At 45.8% G+C, this 17,820-nt stretch overlaps 1 protein-coding gene across 1 annotated transcript in view; it reads right to left on the bottom strand.

The window, feature by feature from the left end:
* Nucleotides 1-17,820, bottom strand: part of LOC128885514 (COUP transcription factor 2) — a 102,155-nt gene that overhangs the window by 30,622 nt on the left and 53,713 nt on the right. The gene's annotated exons all lie outside the window — the stretch shown is intronic.

Here is a 17,820-nt window from a genome sequence, read left to right as displayed (position 1 = left end):
GAAGACGACTAATAATTCGTAATCCTAGCTAGTTATCGGCCGTCGCACGTGCGGGCATAATCCCAATGGCGGGACAATACCGAGCGACTATCCTCGTTACCGAGATACCGTCTCCGTTTACCTTAATATCTCGTTATTACAAAACGGCGTGATCGCGGACCGATCCAACTTTCCATAACCGGTTATCGCCGTCCGGTATCGTAATTCGCCTCGTTACTTGAAGCTCGCGCGCTTTTCGCTGACATCAAAGATCCCGCGCCCCGCCAACCCCATCGGGGTACGAACGACTTTTACGTCGAACGATGAATTACGATCCCTGTATGGGGAGTCATCACGTTCGTGGTCGGTCGAATAAATTATTTTGCGTGTTTTGTGACGTGCGATGATACAGAAAATATACGTAAAATCTACATAATACATGTTGAAAATATTTTACAATTATTACAATGGCATTGTTATTTCATTTTGTGTAAGAGGATGTACCTTTTGATTACCTTTGACTCGTGTTTATTATTAGGTCATCCCATAAGTTCGTGCTGAAGACTGTGTCAATATTGAATAAAAATATCACGCATGTCATAGCGATGGTATAACGACCATGTCAGGAATCATGTGAGAAAATATTGTAAAATGAGAGAGATTATCTGTTTTTTAACAAGAGTATAAATGTCATGTACTTTTAGGACGACCTGATACATCAATTACCTATAACTTATAACAATACTAATTGTTGTCAGCACCGTTAACTTAAAATGTCAGAGTAAGTGCCTTGCAAGTCGTGTACAGAAATAGAAGACGTTCATCCCCTAGAGTTAACCCCAAGTCAGAGTTGATTCTCGAGACTCTCCATCGCGCGAAATGGAAGAGTCTCGCCAGTCATCGCGGAAATCGTCGAGTTTCCCAGCGGCGATGAAGCTTTTCCAGAATCTCCGGTTCGGGAGGGCGGACGAGGGTTAGGCGTTATTGGATTACGCGACGGGCATTGTCCCCGTGGCGGGCAGCTGTTCGTTCCGAACGCGACGCAAGATGCACGCCGAATATGAAAATAATATTTTCTTCTGGCATCGGTATGATCGATATTTATTCAAGCGTCCGGCGGCAGCATTGTATCGCGGACCCGAGATCTCGTTCGCCTCGCATTGTATCCCAAGTTCCGATGCACGGAAAGATGCTGTCCTCTCCCGAGATTTGCGCGCCTCGACAATGCCACGGGCCGAAATCGGAACGATCGATTAGAAAGACCGCTCTCGCCCTCGTGAGGCCTCGGATTCCTTTCTCGACGGATCCACCGATCGAAAGCAAGAGTCATCGCAAGCTTTTCATCAAACCAGCCGCCGCCGACGAAGAATGGCCTTTATCGCGATTCAACGTTGCCCAGGAGGCTCCAGAAGCCGCGAAACAGAGTCTTCAATAAGTTACGTTGGCCACGGTTTATGTATTCCGTATTAAGTTTCGGTGGTCATCTGCTGAGATTTTGGAACACTTTATGTTTCTCATGGTTAGAGTTGTAAGTTTTTTTTTTTTATAATTAATTTTCTCACGATACAGTATTAATTAAACGCTTTGAAATGTGTAAATGTTTAGAATGTGTAAACTTTACGCATGTATATATTTATAATGAAAAATCGATATGGAAATATCAAACCTATCATTTAATTTAATATTTATGAGACTAACTGTATATGGATTGATGAAGTGTTATATGCTAACATATATCAATCTCCAATCAAAATATCACATGGCCCGAACGATAAGCTGGGAGAAAGTTGCTTGGCACGAAACGTACTAAGAATGTTAAAATAAGTAAATGTAGAAAGAACCAGTATTGCCACGGGTCATCGATCGCAAATGCGGAAGAAGAAAGAAAAAGACGTCGAGGGTAGTTTACGCACCTTGAACGCGATTATTACCCCACGGAACAGATAACGCGACCGACATCTTTCAACATCTCCGTTTCAGTGCCGAATTCCATCCACGATATCTCGACGTTTCGGCGAGTTAGGAAAGATCGGCCGCAGCTAACGTGTGAAACGAAAGTTAAAGTCGACGCAGAGTGCTCGTTGTTGGGTGGAAACGATAACATCGCGTCGAGGATAACCGGTATCGCGACGCTGTCGTCGGTGAACTTTGAACCCGTCGCGTTGTGCCGTGAATCGCGCGAGTTGCGCAACCGGCTCGGGCCTCGTACTGAAAACGGTCTCAGACTTTTGTTCGCGACGCGATGATCTTTCATTCGAACGAATTCGTGGCGTGCTTGTGCGTCGGAGTTTCGGTCCCCTCCCCCCGTGGAGACGGTGTCGTAGACGGAACTTCAATCGCGGAAAATTGGATTCGCGGGCGCGGCGGAGTTTTAAACTTCGTTTGGAGTCGAACAAACGTCTGGACGCGCCGCGTCGGCCTGCGGACCGCACCGGTGCCTCCGTAACTTTGCGATTCCCCGTCTCGAAAGGGGTTCGCGTACTCTCGGCTAAGTGAGAAGTTTTATCGGGCTCTCCTTTGCCTCCACCGCTCTTGGAGCAAACGAGAAACCGTTGGCGCATTATCCGCCGAAAAATTACATTGTTCGGAAGTCGAGGAAAACAGAGAGAGTCCCCCTTCGAGCCGACTGGCAACGACTTAATCGGGCTTTCTCTTCAAACGATTCTACAAATTGTTCCCAAAGTCGCGGCTTCACTCCTATTTCGCGCGAATTCGATCGATGAATCTATATTTAATGTTTCCGTTGAAACGAGTGCATATTTAAAGCGCATATCGTTGCACCATGAAAGAAGTAACGAATGGTTAACCTTTTGAGGGGTACCGTCACGTTTCTAAACGTTTGCCTTTATATAAAAATAATCGTTACTTGCGATCGCAATTACTTCTAGAATTAGACAAACAAAAAACTGCTTCGGTTTGTATGTATTTAATTACAGCGAACAAAAATAGTTTCTATCACGGAATTCAATTTCTCGCGCATGGATTTATGAAACGTGACTTCATTGTCTCGTTTCCTTTCAGCCAAATTAAATCTGGTCCCGGTAGAGGGTATTCTTTCAAAAGAAATAATCGTAAACATTTTTAACAGGCGACGCGAAACAGGCCTACAATTTCCTCCAATCCAAGCATCGATAATGGCAATAATAAAGACGAACGCGTGCGAGCGCGGAGGATTTATCGATCCTCGCTGTCGTTGTTTCGTAAACTCGACGAGCAAACAACGTTACGAGATTATTGAGTAACGACCACGCGTCGTACACCAGAGAACGGGAAACAATGTCAGCGGCTAAGACGAACGTAAATTTCCGCGGCTCCGTTTTATCGGCTTTCTCTGCTCGCGGCTCTGCGTTCGCGTAAACAAACTTTCCGGGCTCTTCGGAAGCTGTTCCATTGTTACAAGGAATCGAGTGCTACGCGATACTCTCAGCCAAAGATAGTTATTAATTTTTCTATACTACGACTTACGTTGTCGCGATTAGCACGGGAGACGCAAGGGTTACTGGCTTACCTGGAACAAAAAAAAGAGGAACAGGTGAATGTTTAGCGTTGGACTATCGATAGATTGCGAATCTTACGCATTTGAGGCAAACGCTTCACACAGGCGTTTTATAATAGTAATAACAATCTGTAACTTCGAGATGCAATTAAAATGAGCATCTCCGAATCGGTTAAAGGTTTATAATGTAAACGGTATAAAATCACCACGTAACGTACGCAATTATACATCGTCACGCAGCACGAAAAGGGTTAAACACGGTTTGCCTTTCAATCGAGCTTCAAAGGCACGTGATTTTTGCGATATATCTCGCATAGACGATGTAGAATAGGCGAATGTCAGAGAACACGCCACTTTATTTGGAATACTAACGCCTAGCTGTAAATAACGGCCTCTCCTTTGGAACGGTGGACAACAATCGACGATCGCGCATCCTTTGAAAACTCGAACTTCAGAAAAACGACATTTCCTATGCACCGACCTAATAATTATCGCGAGTATAGATCGCTCGGGGCACAGTCACCAGAAGAAGAAAAAAAATATAAGTAAGAATAGTCGCGCCGGCAAATTTACATTGCGACATTGCCCGTCGCGGAGACGGTGAACGGAATCTGCGTAACGATCGATGCTGAATGGCTACTTTCATAGACGAGCTGCGTGTTTTTTGTTTGTTTGTGATTACCTAGTCGTGCCGCCCAGTTTCCGCACGGTCGACACACGACGGCGCAAAAGGAATATAAAACGCTGAACCGGCTCGCGATCTGCGCCAAGAAGCACGAAATCGACTCGCGTTAATCGATGTCGTTGAGAAGAAAGGGAAATACACGTTTCGCGACACTCGGATCGCTTTTTCGCTTTGGATTTTATCTATGGATCATTTACACCATTCACCTAAAACATGGGGGATCAAAGAGATTATTGCTTGCAAGGTATATATATCTTGGTATTTCAGGTTGATGCAGCCTCCGATAGTTACGAATTTAATCGACAAGTTTACGCAGCGATCGTTTTCAAAGGAACTTTGTTTACTCTCTTAATTCTATTAGAATAATTATTCCTATAGATGATCGAATTATTCCTGCTCATATAGCAAAGATAAAATAAAATGTACCAATATTTTCATGGAACATGTTCAAATCTTGAGATTCATTGGGTGCAACGTAGTCGTGTTATAACTGCAGGTTGCGCATATCCCTGTCGTCCTAGGGATCAATTAATTACCTGTGTGGACAAAGTAATAATTACTTCAATTTGCAACCACACGAGATCCCTTCCACCTATTCTGTTTGGTCACGAAAACTGGTCCCTTTTCCCCTCGACTACCTATTCCTATCACTAACCATTTTCAACTTATTTTACTTGTCTCCATCGACCTATGTTTCAATCCCCCGACTCCCCAGTCTCCCCTATTCGAGGAGTGTACAAATGTCGTGGCCTCATGTACGGTAACCTTTGACTCCGCGAAGGATCCATAGATCCCCTCGATCATACGACACACCCTGCCAGGATTTTTCGAGAAGATAACGACGCCGTGTTCGATCTTTCCCCGGTATAAACCGATTAATTCCTCCCCGCTCCCACCTCTCGCCTTTTTTCCTTCTCCGTCCACTCTTCACACAGTCGTTCTTCTCTCCCCGAAGTCGCGCTTCCGGCACGTTCTCGAGCGTCAGGATTTTTCGGGCGAGCGACCAACGCGGAAATGCAAGCCCGCACGCGCGAACTCGAAATGAAATAAGAGCCGGCGCGCGCTGCTAGCAGAGTTAATAATTGCCAGCGTGTTAACCGGAGCCACGAGTTTACGAGTACGCGCGAGACCCGTCCGATTGGACGCGCTGGCGCGTACCTCGAGCTGCGAACAGCTTGGGTGTCTCAAAGTGGAGAATGTTTCTAGGAGCAACCAGTTCTCCATCGACCCCTTTCGTTGCTGAACGGGTATGTCGCGCAGCGTGAATCGAATAGGTATAGATTCGACGAACAGCTAAAGCTGAGACTCTGCGGACCTTGCTGTTATGCTTTAGGTCGTCGTTAAAAGGTTAGGGAACTCGGAGATGGGACTTGGTTTAGCTTGGAGAAGCTCTAGCTTTTTTAATTACCAGGAAGGGCGATGAGAGAGCAAAGGAGAGGCTCTGAAATAGAAGGTATTGAAATACCAGGAAGGTTGCGACACCATCAAGAGGACACTAGTAATCGAAAGATAAAAGAACTGGGAGTAATCCCAGGGGCATAGATATTGTGATGTTATGTAATGGGTCCAGTGCAATGACTGAAGTACCAGTTACGTATTAAAATAAACCAAGCTCAAGCTCAACATGTCTTCTCTCCAAAAAACACCATCTTAAACCTTGAGTGAAGGCACGAAGTGCTGCCTCAACACTGTTTCTTCAAGTATTTTATTAAATCCCTGTGACATCCTCAGGAATCCCATGTGGGAGCACGTTGTGCAGCACGCATGCAAAAATCGTTGCCCGAATCGTGTCCATCGGTACCTGGAAGAGGCGGGGATCGCGCGAAGAGAGGCGACGGTTAGAAAAATCGCGCGTATCTGCACGCACGTTCATCTAGGATGCGTTCGACATCACGGCGAGCTCGAAAAGAGGAGACCACGGCTAAACGATGTAACATCCGAGCTAGTCCGTGCTCTCTCGTTCTCTCTCGTATCTCGGCCGTTTCGTTTCGCTCTCCTCTATCCATCCATCTTTCGGTCTCTCCTCTTCTTCCTCTTCTCGCACCGGCTGGAACGTTCCGCTCTGTCTTTCCTCGTCCGGTCGAACGGCCGATAGATAATTGGCGTTGCGTGCTTCGAGATAAACGGCCGTGATTGGCGAAAATAACGATTAATAATTATCCACTCGCGGGATCCGAGGCGGTCTGCCCTCTCATCTTGGATCTCCTGCGAGATCCGAACGAACCAAGAGAGAACAGAGGAGCTACGATATTCGACGCTGGGTCCACCTTTGGGTCTTCCGTACTCCTTCTCCTTCGCCCAACCCTTTGCTGCACGGCCGTTCGAATCTTTTGCAGAACTCTTTACCTGGACGGAATGGAGGCGAGTTATAGTCGCGGGATGAACGCTTCGGACGCTGCGATTAGTCCCTTCGAGCCTCGCCGAGACACGGAGAACGTGTTTCTCTGCTGACACTGTCCTACGATAGACTTTGAACCATGTAAACGTCGTTTGTGTCTATCTTGGCCGTGGGAAAGTGTCGAGCACTTTTTCAGCAACATTTAATCTTCGTCTTAGACTTAACGAGACTCTGTGATCTCGACTGACCTTGCGTAAATTCACATTATTTATCATTTGATACACTGAAACCACTATTGATTTCTTCTACGATACAGTTGAGAACTGGCGAATCAAGGTCTGAGGAGTATCGGACCAGTAGGTATCTTATACGAACGAGTTCGAAACACTTTGAGCAACAAGTTGGAAATGTTAACAATTTCCACGAGACTGATTTCAAAGGTTCATCCGATAATTCTAGCGGATAGTCATTTCAAATAATAGTATTGTTCCTATTGCTCCAACTATTGGTTCAATAACCACTGTTCGAGTGTGGCGACAGAAGTTGCCTTGTTTGGATAGAGCAGTTGCAACTTTCAAGCTGTCAGTCTCTGTGCAATATTAAATAAAAATGCTAAATAATACCAATGATAAGATATCGCCAGAGTGAGAATCGTGAAAAAAACAGTGTCGACAATTGGGAGATTCACCTTGCTCGAGGAAAAAGCGACGATACTTCGATGGCGTATAGCGAGAGCACAAAGGGTCGAGATTAACCCGAGTAATCCTGCGTCGTGTCGGCGTTTCGTGGCCCTCGTCGTCGTCGCGAGACTCGATAAACGACAAGTCGAGTGGCGCGTGCCACGCGTTACGATTAACTGTCATTCGCGCTTTGCCTTTGACTCTCGCGCTTCCATCCAGGCCCACCTACGTACACGCTCGCTTGCCTCTCTTTTTCTCCCACTCCTTTTTTCTCCTTTCGTTGCGTTTACTCCGAGTGAACGACTGCGATTTCCTCGCAGATTCGCTACGGGCACGCGAGTCGAGCTTCATTCTCACTTTCCTTACTTTTTTTTATTTCATCTAGTAAGCGTATAAACTCATTCTGTGCCTCTATGCTTTTGGACAGTATAGCGACAAATAAAACAGCGTTTAAGAAGATCTAACAACGATAATAACTATGTATTAGATAGAAGAATTTCCGTCCTTCAATTTGCATTTTGTTAGAATCGAATCGGATGTTTTCTCGCTGAGTTACGACACCTCAAAGTCACTGATTCCAAATCTGAACTCAAAATTTACAAATTCAAAATGGCGAATCCGACATGGCGGCACAAAATGTGGAAAGCGATTCGATTTGGATGAAACTTGGTATATAAGGGTTTTCGAGGTCGCTGATTCCATATCTGATCTTGGAATTTAGAAATTCAAAATGGCGGAAGCAATACAGCGGACCAAAATGCGAAAAGCGATTCGATTTTGGATCAAACTTGATACGCAAGAGTCTTTTGGGCTTCTGATTCCAAATCTAAACTAGAAATTTAGAAATTCAAGATGGGTTTTCACGTTTTCAACTATATTCAACGAAGAGTCTCTAGGAGGAAGCTCGAATGACGTCTCTGCTTGATCACGAATATTCGAAAAATCAAGGAGGACTTCCCAGCTGCCTGCCGACAGTTTGCATTGCGCGTAATTCGAGTTTCCTCTGCAAACACGTTACCAGAGTTCGGGAACGCGTCGTTCCCTTCCGCAGGCTCTTCTCAAAGGGCTAAAGTAAACGAGCATCTCGGATGACGAGCGATACGCGCTTTGGCGTCGCGCGGAAAGGATAGAAACGTCGGGAAGGCGAGGCAGGGAGAAAAGGAGACGAGAAATATTCCCTGGCAACCAGTTTATCGAACTGCATGGGAAAAGAAGGCAGGTAACGGGCGCTGGTCAACGATGCGTGCTTCGAATCCACGCCTGTGCGCATGCTTATGCTGTTGCGTGCATTCGCGGTACAATCTCGGATAAATTAAGTGCAACGTTCGCCGGCAGATCTCGCGGTGATTTTCGATCTATTGCTCTATCCCCTCATGGACGAGCCTCGATTCTTCCGTCGTGGTACGCGTCCCTGTCGATTCGTTCTCGTAATCGCGAGCGATTCAGGATCGTGGATATAGAGAATGCTTATACGACGTCGTAAGTAATCGTTCCAGGTGTCGATAATTCTCTATCTAAGCGAGGATTTGTATTCGGTGTATCAGAGGCTGATGGTTGCTAGTCGAAGGTTTCGCATGTTTTGAAAAATAAAGATGGTAACGTATGGAGACATCGATGGGCGTCGAAGGAGGCTTAAAGGACTCCAGTTGGAGGAATAATGGAGTAGAACTTTACGTAGGTCTGCTGTCTTATCCATTTTCACTTCAAGAATTTTTTCTTCGGCTAATCTCACAAGTTGAAATTTTAAATTAAATTAGAATTATTTGAAAAGATATAATGTATAATTATATTTTTGTATTTGGATTCCTCGATTTCACGTCGTAAATATAATCACCGACTCTGTACTTTGCACTGTTTCTTTTTTTTTTTATTTAACTTAATTGTTGTTATTGTGTTGCTGTTATTTTAATTTTCGAGAACTTTCTGGTAAAGAAATAAATCACGTAAATAATCGTTGAGAGCTACTCGTTCTAATCTCGAGTAACGTGGAAAAGAGCTGCTTTACGTCCAGGTTGATTTAATACTTGCCTCGCCACGCGTTAAACTCTTGTTTGGTCGCTTGTAGCTGACGAGATACCGACATACGAGCGCGCGTCCAGTCGGTTCGGGGTACAAAGTCGAACGTTCAGCTCCAGCATAAGCGTAACAAGTCACCAGAAATCGTAACCGTATCGTTTCGTTTGTATTTGTTGTATTTTCTGTCTGTATTTACTTTATTTATTTATTCGACAACGTTAGTCATCGTAGAAGAAACGCGACATAGCGGACTGGTTTCAATTTCAAATTTTTATTCATAGTTTCACCCCATTCGAGGCCTTCTAACTTTGTCAATTTTACGAATTTCTCAATGTAATGTTACTGTAGGAAGCGTGGATTTTGTTAATCGTTCATTTGCGTTGGGTCACCATAGATACATCAAAAGTTAAAACGTGTTACTCATTACGGTGGTTTTTCTATTTCAAAGTTCATGTACAGCTTCCAACTCACTTGCTAATTAATGGACCTAAGAACAGTGTACGAGTCTCTGTTCCAGGATTCCACCATAACGGACGTAACTTGAACACTTCCTCAGAGAATTTCGTAAACAAAAAAACTGAATTGCTTAAAATCTCAAAAGAACCCCTTAAAAGCGAGATGAACCAAAGGATGCTGCGTCGAAGAAGAGGACAGCGAAGAAGAAGACGTTTCTGTTGTAAACGAAGGTGTATCGCGTACGAAATCGTTGCATCCGCGAGCCGGTACGGCAGATTTGTTGTTTCGACATGCAAAAACGAATGGATATAACCGGTAGGCAGAAAAAACCGCATCCCCGTGAGATAATTGAACCACACGGCATTGCGGTGGCGGTGGCGGGCGTCGGGTCCGTGACGCGATACGATTTGATAAGTTGTGTCAACTGCTCGTTAGTTAATTGTCGGTGCGCGACACTCTCGTCGGCTCACTCGCGATTCCACCGTTTCGCTCGTACACGCAGACGCAACGAACCCCTGGCTAACTTTGTCACCCTTTTCGGCACCCTCCCGATGCTCAGACCTCGCAACCGCCGATGTACTAGCCGCTGTCCAATGAATGCCCTTCATTTCCATACTTCGTTCGACGGTCAGTGAGACCAGCTAATCAGATTATTTAACCCTCGTTCGACCTGCCTGTTCTCCACGTCCTCCCACTACCCTCCTTCGCCCAGTTACACTCTCCGCTCCGTTTCCATCTCTCTCGCTACCCTCCAGGCCCTATTTACACGCTGTCCGGATCCATTCTTTCTTTAAATTGATAGGAAACGTTGCGATATGATATCATTACGACGATACGATGTACCAAAATCGATACAAGTTATAGCGAGTATGTAACAATATCGAGTCGTAAAGTTTACAGAGTAAGGACAGTTCGAATGTTTCAAGGGAAGTTTGTCGTGTTCCTCTCGCGAGGGACTTGCGAGTGTAATTTAACTAAAACAATTAAGGCTCCAGCCTCCGCAGCAATTAAACACATAGATTGCTTTCGATATTTTCTTTTTGCAACTACGTACTCTGTTCTGGAATCTGTGACTGAGATAACATCGAAAATTGTACAATTTTTCATAAATGTAATGATAAGTGTACATTAGAAAGGCACAGAATTAATTTCCACGTCCGCCTTTTAAGAGGTGTCGTAATTCCTAGAATTATTCCATTGTCGAAACAAAAACTAGTTAGTTCTAGAAAGTGCCACGTCTCTCCAGCTGTGCATATTTGACACCCGTATTTCACCTTTACCCGCGAGACGCGATGATTCCGCACGAAACTAGAATTTTAATAGAAAACACGCAAACGCGACGATAATTGGGCCAGTTTCGGAATTACGCGCGTTTACCTTGCCTCGCTACTGACCGTGCCTTAATTAACGGTGTCGAGCAAGCGCACTGCCAGGAAACATATTTTCCGCTTGTTGCGCGAGACATGGCGGAACCAAGGAATCCGCGTACGGTGTTAACAGACGGAACAAGATTTTTATCGCCATCTGCCATGGAACGTTCAACGCGATTCGGACGACGCCGTTCTGGACAAATAGCCGAGGTCGTTCGCTACGCATCCTTACTTTGAAAAATAAAATCATTTCTATCTTGTATTATTCAACGAGACCGGATGCAACATGTTATTCCTATTAGCAGGACATGGAATTTTGCTATTACTTTTTCAGATCGTCAGGTAAATTTGCTATTTTATAGGATAGTTTAGCTTGTTGTTGGACATTTTTAGGTATTTAGAAAGAAAATGATGCATTTGACCATTGCACATTACTGTTTCAAATTTTAATGGACCACTCAACCATTACTTTTGCAATGTTTAATAGAATGATCATCCAATACACGTCGCTTTTGTAATTTGCAACGAGCCACTCGTCCTTTACCCAGTACTTTTGTAATGTGAAATCGACCATTCATCCATTACTCATATTTTTTTTTTGTACCGAACAATTTTTCTGATTACTCAAGTATACAGGGAAGAGTCTACTATTTTTCAGCATACCACAAGTGTTGCTCCGAAGACCAATGAATATCGAATTTTCGTACGTAACGTTGCAGGGAGAGAGATCGCCCGAAGAGCAAAGAAGAGAAAGTGAGAAGGAGGGAGTCGCGGCAGGGGGTTACAATGTAATTGTATTAGTCGGGTAGGGTCCACGGAGAGCAAAGGGGTCCCGGCGTAAAATTAATGCCTTTGGCTTATCAGTGGCCTGACACTTCAGCGCCAAAAGTCCCGCGTGGCAGCCAGTGGCGCGGAACTCGAGGGACCACCACCCTCCCCAAACACGATCGCTGGACACGGTCAACCGCCAACCAGAGATCAACTGTTTAGAAACGCTCCCGACTAATTGTCCACGCTCGTAACGTCGAGACTAATCATTCCTCGGCCACGGTATCCACTCTCGCCGCGCCGTTATGTATCCAATTACCGTACATTATCGCCAATTACACGCGCTCTTTACTAATTCCCGGAGACGTTATTTATTCGCACCTCGAACCACGGAAGGCCCGCTCGGCGAGAAAGCATTCTCTTTTCGGGGTGAAACGCGCGTGTAACGTTCGGCAGCCAGGACGTTTTTGGTAGGCTATTTCTCTCCTAATGAGTGCCCCATTAGGAAGTAACGGAAGGTATGCGCCGCGGGCTCTGTCACGGGTGTAGAGGACCCGATCCTGCTCGATGTAAATCGGATTAATTAAAGGCCGGCCTAGGGGGGTGGGGTGGGGGGGGGGGGGGGGGAGCTTTTATTCGGCTCGACGACGCGAGGATGACCGTGCTGCTCGCACGCAGGAACGGTGGGAGGAGGTCGCGACGAAAAGAAAGGCGCGGACGTGGTCAGATCGAGGATCGAGGATCTCTACCTTTTATCCGGCGGAAGAAATATTTTTGGTACAGGAGACGATATCGTGGCATTTTTGCATCAGCTACGATAAGGAGTCGTCCTTTTCTGTTGGGACAAAAGGTCCAACTGACCCATCGTGCGAAGGGGAGGAGAAGAAGAAAAAGAAGCGAAAGGTTCTGGCGTGAACCAGGGTTAAAAAAAACTCGGTACTCGCTTTGTAAAAGACCCGTGTCGTTTGCTTCTGTTTAGGGACCTTTCGGGGATTAACGACGTCCCTTTGAACAATGGAGAATCGAACAGAAACCGAGTGCAAAAGGAAGGTAGCTACGTTGGTGCTGAACTTTCCCAGCATCGGCGTTGATAATAGGTAACTTCTTCAGAAGGAATGATTGAAAAAATGTATCCTATATTTTGTGGCACAGATCGGTGTCTCTCAAACGTCTTAAGCTCAGGTTAGAGTTCAATTTATATTTTTGTTTTTATGTGTCGAATTTTCTGGTTCATTGTTGCACAGGTCACGTCGTGAAGGATCTGTTTTCCTCATTAGGAATTCGTGCGTCGTTTTGGAAAGGCCTGCATCGAGTCTGGTCGTGATTACTCTTTCCTTTATGCTCAAGTTGTAGATGTGAATTGGTTGACAAAAATCTCGTACGAAATCGTGGATTTTGATTCTTTACATGACCATAAAATATGTATTACCCCATTCACCGGCAACAACGAATTTAACATCACTTTTTGTTATCAAAATAATAGTCTAGATTACACATCAAGGCAAAACGTAACGAAAAACTTTAGTCTTAGAAGAATTTCAGCACGGATCAGAAACGATCCACCTATCGTCGAACACCCCGTCGTCCAAGGACTAATCGTTCGACGAGGGGAGGAGTCGATCGGCGAACCCAATCGGGAATCGAGCGAGCAAATCCGTGCGCAATTACGAGAATTTGTCGAATCGGAAAGGCGAGACGTTTAAGCGGAATAAATAGGTTCGGCTCGAGCGGATTCCGTGCGGCGTAAAAGTCGAGAGCGCGTCGAGCGTGACGAATCTCGTTGGCAAACCCAATACCGGGACCGAGATGTTCCTGATTGAGAAGTCAGATGGAGACGAACGCGAGCGCGAACGCCGAGCTTCGTGTGTGTAGAGATGTGTACGTGTATCGAAGCGTGGAGAAAAAAATTGGATCGGTCACGGACACGTGGGACTATACCGCACGATCTCGTTCCTGATTCGAACCGAAAAAGAACCCCGATGTGCTTCGCCTCGGGAGTCTCTCCTCCCTCTCTTCTCCTACGCTTCTCCCTTCTCTCCTTTCATTTCCCTTTTTCCTCTTTACCGTCCTCGTTTTCCGTCTCTCTCTACGTCTTCCCCCCGCGATATATTCTCTCTTTTTCCTCTTTATTTCTCCCTTTCTTTCCAAGTTTTCTTCGACACCCCTTAGACACCCGTGCCCGTACCCTAAGCGATGGCAGCGGTCGCGGTTAGGGGATGCTGAGTCATACAGGCCAGTCGGCGCATAGCGGATACATGGCGTGTCACCCCGAATATTATTCGAGTGCCTGACAGCGCAATCTGTGAATGCGCGATATTGTCTGGTGATGGTGGCACTACGTTCCGTCGTATGGCCGGCATGTGGGACTAGGAATGCCACGCGTGCGCCCCGAATCCTCCGCGACGCGCCACCCCAACGATTCTATATTTCTTGAAATACGTAAAACAAATATTTCCAATCCACCAAATGTGGAAGACCACGTTTATTGCAATAACTGATAGCGCGATGGTTTCCAAAGGCGCAGAAATGCGAAGCATCTTGACTCGAATTTTGGATGAGTGCTTCTTCTTGGAGAAGGAAGATCGCGGAACGTTATCTTGGGATGCGTTTCCGAGTAACCCACTCTACAGTGGCAAGAGTGGGTGACTTCCTTCTTTGAGGAGAAGCATTGCTTTGAATTTATGACAAAGATTCGTTTCCTTTCTTAACCCTTTCTTATTCTCCTACGAGATCGTAATTCTAGCAAATTTTGTCAGTGGTTATGTATAATAAATGAACGTTAGGGCAGATTCTGCAGCAAGATAAAAATTCGGTAAATGCTAATCCGTCTATTTGCGTCGCAGCGATCCACGGACGCCATTTTTCTTTTTTCCTCTCCGAATCGATGCTATTTCGCGACTCTTTAGGCTTTTAGCCATCGCATTCGACAAATTTCGCGTACGCGGTTAGGCACGTGGCTAATGCTTTTTTCGAGCTGATTCCTTCACGGGCGGAATTTCTTCTCGACGCCGAATGGAAACGCTCGGAGGAATTCTCGAGTCCTAGCCTTTCGATCGAGCAAATAAAAATAAGGACGCGAACCGACTCGCGCAATAAATTCAGGCTCTGTTTGTTCTCGATTTAGAATTCGACGGTAACGACCGAGCAGCGCGCTGAGAAAAACGAGAATTGTACATCGACGTCGCGACGCACCACTTTGACGTCGTCTTTCGCGCCGATTCCAGAAGAGAGGAGGAGCGAGATGCTTTCGGCGTTGATTCGTCACGCGTTTTGTTTCGAGTGTAGACTGATCGTCTGCTTTCTCTCGAGTTTTACCGATCCTTTACGTTTGGACCGTTCTTTTATCGTGTTCATCTATTTTTTATGTACCCCAGCTATTTTTTCCTACGCTTTGTTCCAACCTCGACTATTTTCACATTTAGTTGGCTACTTGCAAACGTCTTTCAGAAAGAGAAGTAACTCCTTTTCACAGATATCAGAAAATGAAATAAGATTTATGCAATCGTGGGTTAATCCGGGGATCGTAACAGAGACATCGTCCTGGAGAGGAAGCGAGGGAAGAATGCGAGGGGTGTGCTCGTACGAGGGAGAAACGCGTACGCGTTTCGGTTTGCCGCATATTTAGCGGCGTGGCCGTGTCAAACGCGGCCATAAAACACGCTTGCGCCTAAATAAAACGCGTTCTTCCTGCTCGGTGAAACTAAGCAACGTGATCCGACACGGAGACGCGACTGCTGTATCTACGTACTCCCCTTTGGTTTCCTCTTTTTCGGAGCGGAGCTGCGACCTCTCGGAGATTCGGGACCCTTTGGGCTCGATTTGGTAAAACGCGGTCATCGAGGAGAGTCTAACTCTAACGATTATTTATCATTAAACATTTATCATGTTAATTATGTTTGTCATTTCATTGAGATTCAAGTGTTTCATTCAAATTCATTTTCTTTGATAATTAACCCTTTAAATTCTGCGCCATCTCGTTGCAAAATGTGCGAACAGGAACATTACATAGAATAGTCTAATTTTAGAAACGTGTCTTTTTGGTATTATTAGACTCGATCATAAATTTTTATAGCTTTCTTGAAGCGTCGACACCACTGCAAACATAAATCGTTTATAACAGAACGATTACCACTAATAACATTTTTTAGACTTACGATGTTCCTTAATACGGGACATATCGAGTGCAGAGGGTTAACTTTCAGAATTAATTTTTTAGTCCTTCGATGGAAGCACTGTCGCCCACATATGGGTGACGCGATGGTCAACGCGTTAAGCGGCAGTGTTGCTACGAACGCGTTTCGTTTGGCTGTCGCGAGAAGGAGTCGGGGGGCCAAGGGCCACCTCGGTGGGCCACCGTGAAGCCGAGGGTTCGTTTCGGCCGAGGACGTCGATAAGCGGTTCGCATTGTCCGACGGTCACGTGGCCACCCTCGCCGTTCTCCAAACGACGCCGTAGCCCCGGCTACCGTCGTTTATATTAAACTCCGAGGTTAATACCGTGGCTTACTCTAATACCAGGGCAACCCTTTGCCCTGCGATACGCCGATAAGGGTTACGCGCCCGCGAATTCCGGAGGACCCACACTCCTACGCTGATTTCCCCGTCCGACCGTTGTCTTTGCGTACCGCGAAAAACCTCCGCCAACCCTTCCACCCCTTCTCTGTCCGATAAGCCGCTCGAGTCCGCTCGAAATGCACCGAAACTGGCGCGGTGCTCGCGTTTCTCGAGCTCTCCAAAAGTAGGCGGTGATTCTACGTAAAAAACTGAATCGAGAAATGGAAACGTAATACTTTTTGGAATGGCAGTCGAGCAGAATATTCCAACCGGAACTCGACGAGATAACGTGGCACGCTCGAGCTTTTTTCTAAATCTCGAACCAGAAAAACAAATTACGTTGCCAAAGACTGAACCATTTTCTGATAATCGAGACAATATTTACGAGAGGACGTTACTTGTAAAAGCAAGAGAGTAACTCCTACCGCGTCGGGCCACCGTTTTAATCGCGATCCGGGAGAATTAATATCTCGTAAACGGGTGTATCGTCGCGCGTGGTTGTAGAGGGTGGGTTGGACGAAAGCCGTCGCAATTTTCAGCCACCCCCGTTACGGTCGTCGATGGAGAATCGCGACGACGAGCGTGCAGCCGGAACGGGCACGGAAGAGGGCAGATAATAAAACGAAAATGGGTAACGCTCAAAGTCAAGGGTTGGGGTACGCGACCCCGACTCAGCGCGAAGTAACAATGCGAGAGATAGAGAGTCGACCGCGAGGATCGTGGTGTCCCGGGTTCGCAGATAACGCGTCCAACCCCTACCATCAACATTCTCCATCCCTTTGCAGTTCACGCTGTTCGCTCATCCGTTCGTTTCGCTCGCTCCCTTCGTCTTCTCGCGCGTATGCACGCGCCGAGAGGGTGTCCATCCGTTCGACACCCTCTGGAAACCGCGTCGCGGATAGATCGCCGCGATGCTGCATCGGCGTCGGGATTTCGCATTGTTACGCGACCCTGGAGTCCTCGAACGAACCATGGGGATGCTACGAGCGGAGGTGTTTGAAAACCTTGCGTATCGACCCTCGTACTGTGATGCCTGGGTCTTTCTCGACCCATCCACGATACGTATCATACCTGTGCAATGTTTTAACCCTTCGCGGTCCAGATTTTCTAACATTCGCGCAATTTTCGTAAAAATTCGTGAAAAGCTGGTGAGTAATAATGCAGCTTAAATAGAAACTATTTCATACTTTTCACTGCATTTTGTCATACTTTTAAGCGATTATATCTAGAGCTGGTGAGTATTCATATAAATTAACTGGGAATTATTTCATACTTTTTAGTGAAGTTTTGATTGTTTTTCGTATGCGGTTATATTTTCTTTTTTCCAAAATTTCCTTTTCGCCAACCACTTCTGCCGACTCTCATCCACATAAAGAGCCAAGCATACCCTCAAATACATTTCTGTTCAAGCTTTCTAATTGATTTTAGTAACTCGACTTCGCTTATTAAAGCATCACTTTGGTAATCTGATAAAATATA

Source organism: Hylaeus anthracinus, unplaced genomic scaffold (genome assembly GCF_026225885.1).
Source record: "Hylaeus anthracinus isolate JK02 unplaced genomic scaffold, UHH_iyHylAnth1.0_haploid 11981, whole genome shotgun sequence".
In the NCBI taxonomy this organism is placed as follows: Eukaryota; Metazoa; Arthropoda; class Insecta; order Hymenoptera; family Colletidae; genus Hylaeus; species Hylaeus anthracinus.
The sequence above is the reverse complement of the archived record's forward strand: the minus strand, read 5'-3'. Positions and strand labels throughout refer to the sequence as shown.